The 18274-nt window shown below is 43.5% G+C and overlaps 1 pseudogene; it reads left to right on the top strand.

Moving 5' to 3' along the window:
• The first annotated feature begins 8731 nt into the window (after window positions 1-8731).
• Window positions 8732-8886, top strand: LOC120360455 (U1 spliceosomal RNA; annotated as a pseudogene).
• The last annotated feature ends 9388 nt before the right edge of the window (window positions 8887-18274 follow it).

The following is an 18274-nucleotide window of genomic DNA, read 5'->3' on the forward strand; positions in this document are numbered from 1 at the left end:
CATTGATTTGTGGAATACAAAAAAGCTGATCTCATAAAAGTTTAGAGTAGAATAATGGTTACTAGATGGTGGAGAACGCGGAGTGGAGGGGATACTGGGAAGAGATTGGTCAACAGCTACACAATTATGATGACACAGGAGGAATAGGTTCAGCTCTACTATTGCACAGCAGGGTTACTATAGTTAATAGCATTGTATTGCATATTTTATTATGATGAGAAGAAAGGATTTCACAAAGAAATGATAAATGTTTGAGGTGATAGATATGTTCAATATCCTGATTGGATCATTGCATAATGTATACATGCATTGAAACGTCACATCCTCCCCCATAAATATGCACAGTTATTTTTTCTTGTCTCCATTCTCTCATGTACCAGGCTCCAAGCAAGTCTTTGTTGAAAGCAGAGCTTCAATGGAAGCCCACAACGGGAGTCACAAGATTCAATGCCCACAAAGCTTTATTAATTTTTTTCTGTCTTCCTGCCTTTTGGCCCCAGATGTAGGTGCAGTTGCAGAAGTGTACGGTATTCACCTGATATGGATTGGATGCATGTCTTTTTTTTTTTTTTTTTTTTTTGACAGAGTTTCGCTCTTGTTACCCAGGCTGGAGTGCAATGGCGCGATCTCGGCTCACTGCAACCTCTGCCTCCTGGGTTCAGGCAATTCTCCTGCCTCAGCCTCCTGAGTAGCTGGGATTACAGGCACGTGCCACCATGCCCAGCTGATTTTTTTGTATTTTTAGTAGAGACGGGGTTTCACCATGTTGACCAGCATAGTCTCGATCTCTTGACCTCGTGATCCACCCGCCTCGGCTTCCCAAAGTGCTGGGATTACAGACTTGAGCCACCGCGCCCGGCCTGGATGCATGTCTTTTAAAATATCAAGTTGAAATGTGATTCCCCAGTATTGAAGGTAGGGCCCAATGGAGGTGTTTGAGTCATGTGGGTGGACCCTTCAGGAATGTGGTGTTCCTTCCTGCAGTAATGAGTTCACAGAACAGCTGGTTGTTTAAACAGCCTGGCACCTCTTATCTCTCTCTTTTGGCTCCTCTTTCACCATGTGACATGCTGGCTCTCACTTCACCTTCTGCTATGAGTAAAAGCTTCTGGAAGCTTCACCAGAAGGTAAGCAGATGCTGGTGCCCTGCCTGTTCAGCCTGCAGAACCATGAGCCAAATAAACCTTCTTCTTTATAAATTACCCAGTCTCAGGTATTCCTTTATAAGGGTGCAAAATGGACTAACATAGTGTGAAAGTCAAAGTACAACATTTCTGTCTGGAGGACTAAAAAAAGAAGAGTCCCAGGGAACTAGATAGTACTGCGGAGATGGAAGAGAGGTGGGGGAGGGGAGGGGGAGGGGGGGAGGAGAAGGGGGAGGGGAGGGAGGGGAGGGGGAGGGGAGGCAGAGGCAGAAGAGGCAGAGGCAGAGGCAGAGGCAGAGATGAAAAGTTATCCTATACACTATTCATGAATTCCTGGGCTCACTTTGAGCTGCACATACATAGATCTGAACCTAATCAGTATATAAAAAAGACTTGTTGCTCCACAAACAGAAAGCATGCTCAGGTCCCAGACAAACCTCTGGATGATACACATAAAAAACAGATCAGAATAGTTATACAAAGGCCTTATAAACTGACATTAGAACCATAAGCCACAAAAGGTAAGCTGGAACTTGTGGCTTGAAATGAAATAGGTCAATGGCTTGTGTGAACCCTGAAAATTTGAGACAGATCTCAGTGAATTTAGAAAGTTTTATTTTGTCAAGGTGGATGATGCATGCCCATGACACAGGAAGTCCTGACAGCATGTGCCCAAGGTGGATGGGGGTACAGCTTGGTTTTATACGTTTTAGGGAGACATGAGACATCAATGAATATATGTAAGAAGTACTTTGGTTCCATCCAGAAAGGCAGGGACAACTGGAAGCAGGGAGGAGGCTTCCAGTTCACAGGTAGGTGAGAGATGAATGGTTGCATTCTTCTGCGTTCCTGATCATGTTTTCCAAAGGAGGCAATCAGAATACGCATCTATCTCAGTGAGCAAAGGGATGACTTTGACAGAATGGGAGGCAGATTTGCCCTGAGCAGTTCCCAGCTTGAATTTTTCCTTTAGCTTAGTGATTTTGGGGGCCCAAGTTATTTTCCTTTCACACTTGCTAAGGTAAAAATCTTAACATTCTCTGTAAGACCCATGATCTCATAACATAATATTCAAAATATTCAAGACACAATCCAAAATTACTTCAGATACAAGGAACCAGGAACATCTCAATACACATGGGGAAAGACAATCAATGGGTGCCAATGCCAAGATTTGGAATTATGTGACAAAGAATTTAAAGTAGCTACTCTACAAGTATTCAATAAGCAATCATGAGCAATTCTGAAATAAATGTAAAAATATAGACGTCCAAAAAAAAAAAAAAAGAAGAAGACAATGTTTAGAAGTGAAACATATGCTGGGTTCGGTGGCTCACGCCTGTAATCCCTGCACTTTGGGAGGCTGAGGCGGGTGGATCATGAGGTCAAGAGTCTCAATACTGTCCTGGTCGACATGGTGAAATCCCATCTCTACTAAAAATACAAAAGTTAGCTGGGCATGGTGGCAAGTGCCTGTAATCCCAGCTACTTGGGAGGCTGAGGCAGGAGAATTGCCTGAACCCAGGAGGCAGAGGTTGCAGTGAGCCGAGATCGTGCCATTGCACTCCAGCCTGGGTAATAAGAGCGAAACTCCGTCTCAAAAAAAAAAAAAAAAAGAAGTGAAACATATAACAAATTAACAAAAAAGTCCTCACAGATGGACCCAATGGCAGCATGGATATGATGGAGAAAAAAAAAATAAATCAGTTCACTTGAAAATAGATCAATGAACGTTACCTAATCTGAACAAGAGAGAAGAGATAGATTCTAAAAATAAAGCCAGAAGGATGTGTAGAATAATAATAGGAGATTCACTATTTATGTTGTCAGATACCAGGAAGGAGAAGAGAAAGAGTATCATGCTGAAAAAATACATGAAGACATAATAGCTGAAAATTTCCCAAATTTGACAAAAAATATAAACCTACACATTCAAGAAGCTCTGTGATTTCCAAACATGAACAACCCCTGAAAGTCCATACCCTGAGCACATCATAATCAAATTTTTGAGAACTAAAGACAGAAAAAAATTAAAAGCACCAAGATAAAACATAGGTCTTCTCTATAAGGAAACAATGATTTAAATTACTGTGAATTTCTCAGCAGAAATTACACAGCCTAGAAGACTGTGGAACAACATTTGTAAAGCACTGAAAGAAAATAACTGTGAACCCAGAATACTATATTCAGTGAAAATATTCTTAAGTAATAAGGGCAAAATGGGCCAGGCGCAGTAGCTTAAGCCTGTAATCCCAGCACTTTGGGAGGCCGAGGCGGGCGGATCACGAGGTCAAGAGATCGAGACCATCCTGGTCAACATGGTGAAACCCCGTCTCTACTAAAAATACAAAAAATTAGCTGGGCATGGTGGTGCGTGCCTGTAATCCCAGCTACTCAGGAGGCTGAGGCAGGAGAATTGCCTGAACCCAGGAGGCGGAGGTTGCGGTGAGCCGAGATCGCGCCATTGCACTCCAGCCTGGATAACAAGAGTGAAACTCTGTCTCAGAAAAAAAAAAAAAGGGAAAATGAAGATATTCTCGGTTGGAGGAAAACTAAGCGTTTATGTGTAGCAGACCTACTGTAGAAGAATTGCTAAAACAATTTCTCCAGACAGAAGGGAAATAATATTTAAAAACTTGGAACTTCAAAAATGCAGAAAGAGCAATAGAAATATTAAATATCTTGGTAAATATAATATTGTCTCCTCTTGAGCTCTCTAAAATATATTTTACAGTTGAAAACAAAAATTACAACACTGTTTGATGAGGTTTTCAATGAACAGTTGATTCTCATTCATAGTTATCACGTTCTATTAAGTCACTGTGAACACTGAATTAGTGAATATTGAACCACTGTTCCCGGATTTTACACATATACACACACATATTTATCTAGTAACATATATATCACGTATATTGTAATCTTAAATCCTAACAATACTTTATTTTAGTAGATTCCATTTTCTTTATTTTACAAAAGAGAAAAAGTTTCAAGAGTGTTAACTGACTTGCCTGAGATTGCCACACTAACCGACTTTCAAAGCTGGAATTTAAATCCCACTCAACTGGCTCCAAATCTGGACCTATTACATTTCACTGCTGCCTACATCTCCAGTCTCTGGTCATTTCTTTATGAAACCTGAAACAAGAAGAAAAAACAAACATTACCTTGGTTACCCTTAGCTAGGAATGTGCACTTTGTATGACTCAAATGTTTTTCCACTCTGCCCAAGTTCTGTGAATGACTTGCAAAAAACCACTGTGAGTATTGATTGTGGGGTTATAAATAATTCTAGTTAGTAGGGAAATTCACAAACACAAAATCCACAAATAATAGAGATTAACTGTATATAGAAGTAACATATAAGACAACTGTGACATAAAGAGAAAATAGTAAAAGAATCTCTATGATGGTAAGGCTTCTACATTCCACTTGAAATTGTAAAATATTGATTCTTTTTTTTCCTTTGAGATAGGGTCTTGCTCTGTTGCCCTGGCTGGAGTGCAGTGGTGTGATCTAGGCTCACTGCAGCCTCAACCTCCTGGGGCTCAAGCAGTCCTCCCACCTTAGCCTTCCAAGTAGCTGGGACCACAAGCATAGCATATGCCACCAGGCCCAGCAATTTTTTTTTTTTTTTTTTTTTTTTTTTGTAGAGACAGGGTTTCACTCTGTTGCCCAAGCTGGTCAAATTCCTGAGTTCAATGGATCCACCCATCTCAGCTTCCTAAAGTGCTGGGATTACAGGTATGCACCACTGTGCCTGGCCTAAAATATTGATTCTAAGCAGACTGTAAAAACTTAAGATTATGTATATTGTAATCCCTAGAACCACCGCAAAAAACTATGCAAATTAATATTAGTTAAAATCACAATACATAAATTAAAGCGCAATACTAAAATTGTTGAAATCACCCAAAGGAAGGCAGGAGAGGGGAACCAGAGGATGAAAAACAAATGGAACAATGATAACAAATAATAATATAGTAGCTACAAATCCAAATGTGAATAATTACATTAATTGTCAATGTTCGAAACACATGAAGTAAAAGACAGATATTGTTAGGCCAATTTAAAAAACATTAGCCAACTGTATCTGAATAAATTATATATATATATATATATATATATATATATATATATATAGTTTTATATATATAGTTAGGTTAAAATTTAAAAATAATAAAATCAAGATACAAAAATCAGTAGCAACAGTAAACAATTAGAAAAACATTTAAAAATGTAATCCCATTTGCAATAGTCACAGATAAAATTAAATACCTAGGAATTAACTAAATAAGTTAAAGATGTCTCCAGATTTTGAACATCAATGATAGACTGGACAAAGAAAATGTGGTACATATACACCATGGAATACTGTGTAGCCAAAACAAACGATGAGTTCATGTCCTTTGTAGGGACTTGGATGAATCCGGAAACCATCATTCTCAGCAAACTGACCCAAGAACAGAAAGCCAAGCACCATGTTTTCTCACTCATAGGTGGGTGTTGAACAACGAGAACATGTGGACTCAGGGAGAGGAGCATCACACACAGGGGACAGTTGGGGGGCATAGGGGAGAGACAACAGGGGGTGGGGAGGGAGGGGAGGGTGGGGAGGGATAACATAGGGAGAAATGCCAGATATAGTATGCATTTAAAGTAAAATAAGTTAAAAAATAATAATAAAGGATTGCTCAGTGAGGAAAAAAGAAGAATTAAAAAAAAAGATGTCTATAGTGAAAACTATAAAACAAAGATGGAGAAAATTGAAAAGGACACCAAAAAAGGAAAAATATTTCATGTTCATGGATCAGAAGATTTATATTGTTAAATGGTCCATAGTATCTAAAGCAACCTACAGATTCAACGCAATCTCTATCAAAATGCCAATGAAATTTCTAAATAAATAGAAATTCTCATTAATATCAGGTCAACAGAGAGACATTCCTGGTAAGGATGATGAATTTCAAAGATATAGAACCCACTGGGCGGATGAGCAAATGGATAAGTCACTTGAGAGAGCACATAAATCATGCTTCATTTGCTTTCAGACAACTCTGCAGTATTCATCACTAGACGACCCTAGAGCAGAGCCCATGAAATCCTCGACTAGGCTGCCCAGGGTGTGTTGGCACCAGGCAAATACACTTTGTTTGCGGAGACCATGTCCATATTAAAAAAACGAATCCCTCAAAACACTGTGATGCAGGCCTAAATACAGACATACAGACCAATGGAATAGGATAATGAGTTCAGAAATTAACATTCACATGAATGGTCAATTGATTTTTGACAAAACTGACAAGACTATTCAGTGGAGAAAGAAAATTTTCAACAAATGGTGCTGAAGAAATTGGATACTCACTTGAAAAGGAATAGGGATGGATGCTTACCTTATACTATGTGCTAAGATGGACTGAAGCCCTAAACATGAGCTAAACGATTAACTTTGAAAAGAAAGCTTCCTGTAATCCCAGCACTTTGGGAGGCCGAGGCGGGTGGATCACGAGGTCAAGAGATCGAGACCATCCTGGTCAACATGGTGAAACCCCGTCCTTCCTAAAAATACAAAAAAGTAGCTGGGCATGGTGGCACATGCCTGTAATCCGACCTACTCAGGAGGCTGAGGCAGGAGAATTGCCTGAACCCAGGAGGCAGAGGTTGCGGTGAGCCGAGATCGCGCCATTGCACTCCAGCCTGGGTAGCAAGAGCGAAACTCCGTCTCAAAAAAAAAAAAAAAAAAAAAAAAAAGAAAAGAAAAGAAAGCTTAGAGGACATCTTCCTGATAGTGGCTTTGGCAATGGTTTCTTGGAAATGACACCCAATACACAGACAACAATATAAATAGTAGATAAACTGGGCTTCATAAAAATTAAAAACTTTTGTACAATAAAGGATACAATAAGGTGATTGAGAAGGCACGGAAAAACACAGATTGGGAGAAAAAATATTAAAGAACACATCTGATAAGAGATTCATAGCCAGACTATATAAATAATTCCTACAACTCAACAACCAAAAATAAGCAATCCAATTTAAAAATGGCCAAAGGACTTGAATACACATTTCTCCAAAAAGAATGTACAGATAGCAAAAAGTACATGAGAAGATGCTCAACATCACTAATCATTAGGAAATGCGAAAGCAAATCACAGTGAGATATCACTTCTCACTCACAGGGCTAATAAAAAACTAACAAGTGTTGGTGAGACTGTGGAGAAACCGGAATGCCATGCATTGCTGGTAGGAATATAAAATGGTGCCGTTGGTGTGGGAAACTGTGGGGCATATTTTGAGGAAGGCACTCCAAAGTATGAACACCCTGAGGCATGGGGCTAGGGCTGAGGTCCTGCTTTTGCCTGGGATCCAAGGGCAACAATGACCTTAAGATAAAAATGTGACCTAAGGATTTTACACTCATCAAATTTTGAATGTGTTCAAAGCTGTAGGAATATTTTCCCCATGAGCCCAGTGATGGCCTAAAAATCTACATCCAAGAAATCTAGAGTCCATGCTGAATTTTACTACCGAACAAACTAAAGCCAATATGAGATATTTCTCCCTATTGGGAGACAAAAGAGAATGTTAATGTTATGTGTCTTGAAAATGTTGAAATGCCATATTCAACACACTTTGAGAAAGCAAAATGGAAAAAAATTGCTTAATAGAGTAAGTATACTGATGTTTTAAATTTTTGATAGCTAGGAGCAAAGTGTCTCCTTAAAACTGATAAGCCAACAGAGGCATAAGCACATTTGAGTATAAAGAATAACATTAATAAAGTTGACTCAATCAACTAAAAATAAAATTAAATGGTGAAGGAGAGTGAAGAGAGAAATAGAAATTTATTAATTTCTTCATTGGTTAAAATAGAAAATTTATAGATACTTTCTAAGGAAACAAAAGACTGAATTATTAGATAAATGTATTATTACACAAGTAATCATTAGAACATATCTCTCTTCCATCAGGGAAATATACATAAAAAAAGGAAGGTAAAGACAATAGTCAGCATAGTGAATCGTTTTTAAAAATCTACAGCAAAACATAGCATAAAATAATATAGTTCGGTCCAAATACATATCATACCAATAAATGTAAATGAATGAATAAAAACAAAATGTTATTGGCTGGGCACAGTGGCCCATGACTGCAATCCTAGCACTTTGGGAGGTTGAGGTGGGTGGATCACTTGAGCTCAGGGGTTTGAGACCAGCCTGGTCAACATGGTGAAAACTCATCCCTACTAAGAATACAAAAATTAACTAGGCATTATGGTGCATGCCTGTAATCCTAGCTATTTGGGAGGCTGAGGCACGAGAATTGTTTGAATGCAGGGAGCAGAGGTTGCAGCAAGCCAAGATCACATCACTGCACTCCAGCCCAGCTGGAGTATACAAAAAATAAAAAAAATAGTATATAGCATATAAAAAAATAAATGAATTAACTTCCTTATCAAAATAAAAATGCTTTCAAGATTGGTTAACAAAGTAAAGCTTATCTTGGGCATTATGATTTTCAAAGGATTCGAAAAAAAGAAGATGGTCAAAGGTATATCAGGCAAATGCAAACAAAAGAAAGTAGTATTTTTTATCTGGCAGTGGAGATACCATAATCACAAAGGTGGTTTTCCAGGGCAAGGCTCATCCATTGCACTCTGGATATGCTGACCCATATGATTTCCCCAAATGTAGGAAATTCAACTGCATAATTTGCGAGGAACTGCATTTTCACTTTCTTCAGATTAAAATTTTTTTTTTTTTTTTTTTTTTTTTTTGAGACGGAGTTTCGCTCTTGTTACCCAGGCTGGAGCGCAATGGCGCGATCTCGGCTCACCGCAACCTCCGCCTCCTGGGTTCAGGCAATTCTCCTGCCTCAGCCTCCTGAGTAGCTGGGATTACAGGCACACGCCACCATGCCCAGTTAATTTTTTGTATTTTTAGTAGAGACGGGGTTTCACCATGTTGACCAGGGTGGTCTCGATCTCCTGACCTCGTGATCCACCTGCCTCGGCCTCCCAAAGTGCTGGGATTACAGGCTTGAGCCACCGCGCCCGGCTGATTTAAAAATTTTTAATAAAAAAAGAAAGTAATATTTAGGATATTAATACACTGCAAGGTAGATTTCAAGCCAAAACCATTAACATTTTGGTCACAACCATTTAACCAGTCTGTAAGAAGTTCCAATTTTCCATAACCTTCCTGTCTTCTGAGCCCTTCAAACTCTTCCAATTCTTCCTGTTACCCAGTTCCAAAGCTGCTTCCACATTGCCAGTTTCTTTATAGCAGTGCTCTGGTCCTCAGTACCAATTTTCTGTGTTAGGCCATAATCATATTGCTCTAAGGAAATACTCAGGACTGGATAATATATAAAGGAGAGGTTTAATTGACTCACAGTTCTGCAGGCTATACGGGAATCATGGTGCTAGCATCTGCTTGGCTTCTGGGGAGGCCTCAGGGAGCTTCTACTCAGGGTGGGAGGTAAAGCAGGAGCAAGTGCATTACATGGCAAGAATAAGAGCGAGAGAGAGAGACTAGAGGGTGGTGCCAACACTTTTAAATTGTTACAGGGTGAACCCTAAAGTTGGAGTTCTCTCTGGAAGGCCATGTGGGTTCTTGGCTTTGTGTGGGAAGAAATTCAAGAGTGAGCTAACAGAGTAAAGTCAAAGCAGGTTTATTAAGAAAGCAAAGAAATAAGAAGGTGGCTACAGCACAGGCAGAAAAGCTCCAATGGCTGCTTCTTGGCTATTTTTTATGGTTATAACAAGGGGTGGATTAATTAGTTTTCCAGGAAACAGTCATGGATTCTCAGAACTGAGGGTTCTTTCTGCTTTCAGACAATAAGGTAAGTTCTGGATATTGCTATGACATTTGCAAACTGTCCTGACACTGGCAGAATTTCCTTTAATACGCCCTTGTATTATAATTAGCATATAACAAGCAATGGGAATGATCAGAGGCTGCTTTTGTTGCCATCTTGCTTTTGTAGGTGTTGCCTGGCTTCTTTAAGGCATTTGGTTTTATCAGCAAGGTCTTGTCAAACAAGTTGTATTGAACTCCTATTTCAAAGCAACAAGATTTCATGTGAGTTCAGCATGCCCCCGAAAAGAACAGCCAAGTCCAGCCAGCACACTCAGCAATATCACGGCCTGGGTCAGAAAGGAGGCGCAGGAACCTGAGAACAGCCTGGACCAGCTGACATGGCTAGCACCATGAGAAAAGCCTTAGCGAGCCACCACTCCTAGTACTCTGAGAAAAGCTGAGGCCAGCCAGCACGATGAGACCCATGAGAAAAGCTGAGGCCAGCCAGCAAAACCCACAAAGCTACTGAGGGCCAACCAGCATACCCAGCACCATAACAGCCTAGAAAAGCCAGCAAACACAACACCGTGAAAACATCCTAGGCTAGCCAGCATGGCCAGCACCATGAAGAAAACCTGGGCCAGCTAGCATGCCCAGCCTCATGATAGCTTAGGCCAGCCAGCACACTAGGACCATCACGGCCTGAGCCAGACAGCACACCCAGGATCATGAGGACAGCCTGAGCCAGGGAGCACATTCAGCGAGAGTTTGAGCCAACCTGAGGACCAGCAGCATTCTAGCCTAGGCCGGCCAGCACAGGCAGCACAATAGGAACAGTATGGTGCAGCAGCCTGCCCAACACCACGTGGACAGCCTGGAACAACCAGCATGATCAGCACTATGAGGACAGCCTGGACAAGCCAGGAAGACCATCACCATGAAAACAGCCTTGACCAGCCAGCACAACCAGCAGCATGAAGATGGCAAGGACCAACCAGCATACCCAGCACCATAACAGCCTAGGCAAGCCACGAAGCACAGCACCATGGAACGGCCCATGCCAGCCAACATGGCCAGCCCCATAAGAAGAGCCTGGGCATCACAGCCTAGGCCAGACAGCATACCCTAAAGTATCACAAAAACATCCTGGGAGGGTCAAGATGCCCAGCGCCATGAGAACATCCTGGGCTAAGCAATATGCCTGGGACAACAGAGCCAGCTTGGGCTTGCCAGCTTGCCCAGCACCACAAGGACATCCTGGGCCAGCCGGCATACCCCAAAACAAGGAGGAAAGCCCTAACAAGCCAGCACACCTGGCACAATGATGATAGCTGTGACAAATGAGCATGCTCAGTACCACAAGAATAGTCTAGGCCAGCCGGCACGCCTCACACCATGAGGGTAGCCGGGGCCATCTAATATGCCAGGCAGCCTAAGGACAACCCGGGCCAGCGAGGTCTCCCAGAGGCAAGAGGACAGCCTGGGCCAGCATGCCCACCACCATGTGGACAGACTGAGTCAGGCTGCAAGCCCAGAACCACGCAGAAAGCCTGGGCCAGCAGTACACCCAGCACTATGAGGAGCGCCTGAGCCAGCCAACACACCTGGCACCATGTCGACAGCCAGGGTCAGCCAGAATTCACAGCATCATGTGAACAGACGAAGCCAGTCAGCATGCCAGCATCATGAGGACAGAATGGGCCAGACAGCACGGCCAGCACCAAGAAGAAAAGATATGCTGGCTAGCATGCCCAGCCTCACAACAGCCTAGGCCAGCCAGCACATGTAGAACCATCACAGCCTAAGACAAACAGCATACTCAGGACCATGAGGACAGCCTGGGCCAGCCGGAACGCCCAGCACCATGGAGCGAGTCTCAGCTGATCTGCATGCTCAACACTTTTATAACCTGGGCCACTAGCACATCCAGCACAATAGGAATAGCATGGTCCAGCCTGCATGCCCAATACCACCAGGACTGCCTGGAACAGCCAGTGTCCCCATGAAAATGAGGTCAGCAAGAGCCAGCCCCCCTAGATCCCGGAGTAGAGCCTGGGCAAGCCAGCATGCCGAGCACCAGAAGAACAGCAGAATCCAGCCAGCACGCCCAGCGCCATGAGAGTCCTGCCCAGTCAACACAACCAGCACCTCAAGAACAGTGTGGCCCAATCACCCTGCACACACAAAAATAAGCAAATTTCATACCAGCAGTATTCTTTTTTTTTTTTTAATTGCATTTTAGATTTTGGGGTACATGTGAAGAACATGCAAGATTGTTGCATAGGTACACACATGGCAGTGTGGTTTGCTGCCTTCCTTCTCCTCACCTGTATCTGTCATTTCTCCCCAATCTATCTCTTCCCACCTCCCCACCCCCCCCGTCCCTCCCCCATTTCCCCCCAACGGACCCCAGTGTGTAGTGCTCCCCTCCCTGTGTCCATGCGTTCTCATTGTTCAACACCCGCCTATTCAACCATTGTGGAAGACAGTGTGGCGCTTCCTCAATGACCTAAAAATAGAAATCCCATTTGACCCAGCAATCCCATTACTGGGTATATATCCAAAGGATTATAAATCCTTCTACTACAAGGACACGTGCACACGAATGTTCATTGCAGCACTGTTTACAATAGCAAAGACCTGGAACCAACCCAAATGCCCATCGAAGATAGACTGGATAGGGAAAATGTGGTACATATACACCACGGAATATCACGCAGCCATCAAAAACGATGAGTTCGTGTCCTTTGTGGGGACGTGGATGAACCTGGAAACCAGCAGTATTCTTAACAGCTAACAAGTGGAAACAACTCATATGCCCATCAATAGAGGCATAAATAAAACAGTGCTATATCCAGGCGATGGAATACTTTTCCTCAGTAGAAAGCAAACGAAGTACTGATGCATGTTAGAACGTGGATAAACCTTGAAAACATTACGCAAAGTGAAAGAAGGCAGACACGAAATGTCACATAGCGATGATTCCATTTGTATGAAATGCAGGCAAGAAGTACAGGCATGGGAACAGGAAGTAAATTCATGGTTGCCTAGGCCTTCCAGGTGAGGGGAAGTGGGGGCTGTCTGCTAACGCTTGAGGTGTTTCCTTCGGAGGGATGATGTGAAGCTTCCAAAATAATTGTGGTGGTGCTGCAGAATTCTGTGAATGTAATAAGAAATACTAGATTGCACACCTTAAGTGCGATGTGTATTGCATTAACTTATATTTCAATGAAGCTGTTACAATAGTTAGAAGACTGCATTATACATCCTTACAAGAGGAAGTTACCTCCAGATTGGAGTATAGAATCTTCACTCACTTTATAGGATCTGAACTAGGGTAATAAAAACCTGAAAGAATTTTATTAGCTATCACTCTAGGTACTAGGTCATGTTGACAGACTCATGAAGATTTAATGACTATCTCAACAAGCATTTCGAGAATTCCTAACAATAATTCTTAACTTTACACAGTTTAGAAAGACTTTAACTCAGGGAGAGGTTAACACAGAAAATTCACGCCATGGAAAACATGCTCAAGCGCTCTGATGACAGGAATCTCCACCCTGAACAGGAAGGTGCTACAGGCTCTTGTAACTGATAATAATCACGACATTAGCAAAGTTATTGCTGCTTCACCCTTGAAACGATGTCCAAACAAAAGTAGCCCAATGAACAATATCTGTTTTGAAAGCACCAATTTGTGAAAAGACAAAATATTAACAAATAAATCTTTTGTGATAAAAAAGCGAATCTTGCAGATTCCGAGTTGTGTCACTAAAACCCTCTGAAGATTGCATCTCACGGGCATTGGGGTGATTCTCCGCCTCGTACTTTGAGTGGATCTCAGAAGTGACAGACATCTTCAGCATAGAAGTTAAAGTAAAAAGATCCAGTGTTTTGAAAATGCTCTTTTAAAATAGAGTTTGTCGAGCCTATCTGTTGACCCTGAAGCTAATCCTAAACTTTATTTATAAAATCAACATAAATTCAGATTAGTGCAGCCTGCAAGTGAAAGGCGTCGGGCGTGTGCTCCCGAGTTCCTCAGCTTTAACAGTCGCTGGGGAGCCACGAAAAGCAAATGCCAGCGCGGTCTGGATTTCTCACGAAGTTGTGCCACTGTTCTGTATGCTGCCTTTGCTCAGTCCCCAGTTCACACGATCATCACCCAGAACAAAACCCTCACCCACCATTAAAGCCCACGCACCGCTAAACCCTTACCCAACGCCAAACCCTCACCCACCATTAAACCGTAACCAAACACTAAACCCTCATGCACCACTAAACACGCACACATCTCCATACCCTCTACCCTGTGTCCACGTCACCCAAGGCCCCCTGAAGGATTCTTCGGCAGCGTCGTGTACTGGGAGTTACTCCTCACTTTCCTAGATGGCTTCCAGGCTCAGAGAAAGATGGACACCTGCAGGGGTGCATCCGACGTTCCCAATCAATGCGTTTCCAGGTAAGGTCTCCTTTCCTTGTCTGAGGTAGAAATTTTTTCTCACATTCTTCTTTTTTTTCCCCAATTGAATTAAGAGAGGAAAATCTTCCCATGTACATAGTAGATGACTTATAGAATTTCTTGCTGGGCAGACATAGGTGAGAGCCCATTACCAACTAAGAACTGATTCAAGATGGCATTCATAGATGAGTAGGTCAGCTATCAACTATATGGGAGAGAGCTCTTCCTTAACCATAGACATTTTTTCTTCCCCAAATTAAGTTTTAATTTGTAACCAAATGAACTGGAAAGCATAGCACCCAGTTATGGGCCTGTCCCACACATATGTTGTATGCTTTACTTTGGGGTCATGATCTTGCCCACTGTTTCCTATCAGGTTTTGTAACATCATGAATGGAGGAAGAGACCCGTGCAAACAGGACCCAACATGGCCGGACGCTCATTACCTTTTCTTTTTTTGTAACTACAGGCATCCTCAGGCACCCCAGGAACTGGTATGTATCGTGGAACCCCTCACCTGATAAGTAATTCAGATGATGAGAAACGTGGCACTGCCTTGCTAGCTTTCAGCTGGAGAGGCGCCCTGAATCCAGCTTTCCTTCTGTGAATGAGAACAGAGCTTGAAATGGGAAAAATTGCTTTCCCAGATGAAGAACTATGGTCGTTTTCTGAGGTTCCTAGAGTCAACTGTGTTCCCTTGTGGTGGTGTAGGATTCTCTACACAGGACTAGGAGAATCCATGTGTGAATCCATGAGGTGTTGATTGTGAGTGTGTGTGTGTGTGTGTGTGTGTATTCTTGCATGTTTGTGTGTATTTCTGGATCTATCTTCTCCTATTGGCCAGTGTCCACACTCTGATGCTGGAGACAAAGTCCTTCAAGTGCGTGTGTCAGGTCCTGGCTGAGAAGGCCTTTCTCTAGCTCTGCACATTTAGGATTGTAGGAGCCCCCTTGTGCCCTGTCCTCACTGTCTATTCCAGGTTGGAAGAGCACTCCCTGAGTTAAAGGAGGTAAGAAACTTTTGTTCTGGAACTGCTATGTGTGCTGGAACATCCTAGTGATGGGAGTGGAGTACACATCCTTGAGCACAATTCTGGCTTCTGCTCCTCCCCGGATCCCAAATCCTCTGACCAGGAACAAAACCTGCGTTTCTTTCATTCCCTGTTTTTTTTTTGGTCACTTCTTTAAAATATGTCAACTGAACGAGATGATATCTAAGGACCCTCCTAGCTAAAACAGCTTATTACTTGATCTATCGTTTATTGTTGTTGCTGATTAGGGAGTGGCCATCCCATGGAGGAAACAGTTTGTGAATATACTCCTCCCGGGTCATAAGACAGGATTTCATCTGCGAGGGGGTTACGTGTTTCCCACCCAGAAGCCAAACACAACCACAGAAGCCAGGTAAGCTCCTCACTTTTCTTTCTTTTTTTTTTTTTTATTGCATTTTAGGTTTGGGGGTACATGTGAAGAAAATGCAAGACTGTTGCATAGGTACACACGTGGCAGTGTGATTTGCTGCCTTCCGTCCCCTTCACCTATATCTGGCACTTTCCCCATGCCATCTCTCCCCAACCCCTCACCCCCCGCCGTCCCTCCTCTATTTCCCCCCAACAGACCCCAGCGTGTGGTGCTCCCCTCCCTGTGTCCATGTGTTCTCATTGTTCAACACCCGCCTATGAGTGAGAACATGCGGTGTTTGATTTTCTGCTCTTGTGTCAGTTTGCTGAGAATGATGGTTTCCAGATTCATCCATGTCCCTACAAAAGACATGAACTTATCGTTTTTGATGGCTGCATAATATTCCACAGTGTATATGTGCCACATTTTCCCTGTCCATTGTTCCTATCCTGTCTCATTCCCTATTCCTGACCTGAGCTGCCACTTTGCACCTCTCGCTCGTTTTCTCTGAATCCCTGAGAACTAATGGTCTCCGTAAAGTCTCTGTTGTTTTCTTTCCCAGAATTTCATAGCATCAGTGTCATGGAGTACATGCCTATTTCAGAAAGACTTGTTCCTCCTGGCAATATACAGAAGATTTTTTCTGTCTCTTTGTGATTTGGTACCTCATTAATATTTATCACCAGGTAATATGTCATTGATCATTAGAACAAAGTTGGTTGGTACTGCCACCTCTTACAGAACATCTTGGTGGCTTCTGGTTTGAGGACTTATGTGTAAAAGTATCCTGAACCTCCTTGTGCAGGTTTTTCTATGGGTACCACTTTGAAATCAAACTTGGTAATTACTTAGAATTTTGATCACTTGGTTGTGTCATAAGACTATGGTGTTTTGTTGTTGTTTTTCACAAGACTTGGGTAAAATTCTCCAGCAGAACAATGTGGTACTGTGCATTTCAGTTAGTATCTATTTATTCATTGCCTGAAATAGACAGAGGCCTACCCAGTTGATGTGTTTTTTCTGACGTTAGTTTTGCTACTTTGTGCCCTTGAATGAGTCCACTTCACTCCATGTTTCTAAGATCATCCCAGACATAGAAAAGTCATCCAGTCTCTGAAACTGGCCGTCATCACCTCTCGCAGGTCCGCAGTCCCAGGCCTGTGGCCGTGTGCCTGAGCTAGGGATGCTGGAGGGACTGGCAGTGCCCTTCTTCCCAATGTCGTTCTGTCGGAGACCAGTAGCGTTGGTCGAGGCCGACAAGGAGAAAGGAAATGGGCATCAATCAGGAGAACCAAATCAGGCCCTGATGCTTAGAGCAGAGAAGGAAGTCCATGCCATAGACAGAGCATTGTGGAGACAGCGGACGTCTCCACTTCCCCTGGGAAAGGGGATGACGTGGGCATCCACCCTCTGGGCACAGTTATGGAATTTGAGGGCTGGGAAAGCGTGTGGGAAATCAGAGCCCCTCCCTCGCTTCAGGGAGGAAGTGATCCAGGCTGTGGAGAGGACTCTAGAGATGAGCACACCAGAGCCTCTGGGGTTGGCACCACAGCCCCAGGACACCGGGGCCTGAGTGCCCCCTTGACTCTGACTCTCCCCTTTCCTTCCCATGACCACCCCATTACCACTGCTGCTCCTGACACCCTGAAGGCTATTGGCCAATTTAACTGAAGCCGACAGAGGAGCCAGCCATCTGCAGGTAATCGATCTCCCACTTCCTCTGTTCCTTTTATGATTGTCCTCCTGAGGTACCTGTTCTCATCTCAGCAGTTGACGTCCTTGGGTCTTCAGTGTCTGTAAAATCCTTCCCCAGTACTCCCCTGCATGTTCTTGGCACTGCCTTGGTTTCCGGTCCCCACACTGCAGCATTAAATGGTGCTGAGCAACCCTGAACGGTCCACCTGGGGAGCCGGGCTGGGGTTGGAAGCGCTGGACCCCACCCTGCTGGAGGGGCCTCCAGGGAAGTCTGGGTCTGCTCTGGGCACCCCCGACAGGGCTTTACCTGCACTGGGGTGCTCTGAACACACACTTGTTCTCCTCCGTCCAGGTGGCAAAAGCGTCTCCTGTGCCACATCCAGAATATGGAGGATGCGGAGCAGGAGAAAATGTGAGCGTGGAGCAGGCAGCATGACGTGCAGGGCAGACAAGGCCACGTGTGCTCGCCGGCTTCCCGCACGCTCTTGTCCCATCAGGGAAACCAGCACATCGAAGCTCTAGAGAGACTGCTTTTTGCCCCAAGGAGGCTTCTGATTATTTCATATGCTAAACATGCCTGCAGGCAAGTGAAGGATGCCCTGAGAACATCCTCCAGGGGAACAGATCCCATACCCAGCAGCCCTTAAACCTGCTGGGCTGAGCCCTCCACAGGCTGCTTTACTGAGGGAGGGGATATGGGTGCTGGCAGGGACGAGGTGTACAGGATTCAGAGGGCCCTTCGTTGTGCTCTTTGTCTGCAGTGCCTCTTAT

This window comes from Saimiri boliviensis, chromosome 20 (assembly GCF_048565385.1).
Source record: "Saimiri boliviensis isolate mSaiBol1 chromosome 20, mSaiBol1.pri, whole genome shotgun sequence".
In the NCBI taxonomy this organism is placed as follows: Eukaryota; Metazoa; Chordata; class Mammalia; order Primates; family Cebidae; genus Saimiri; species Saimiri boliviensis.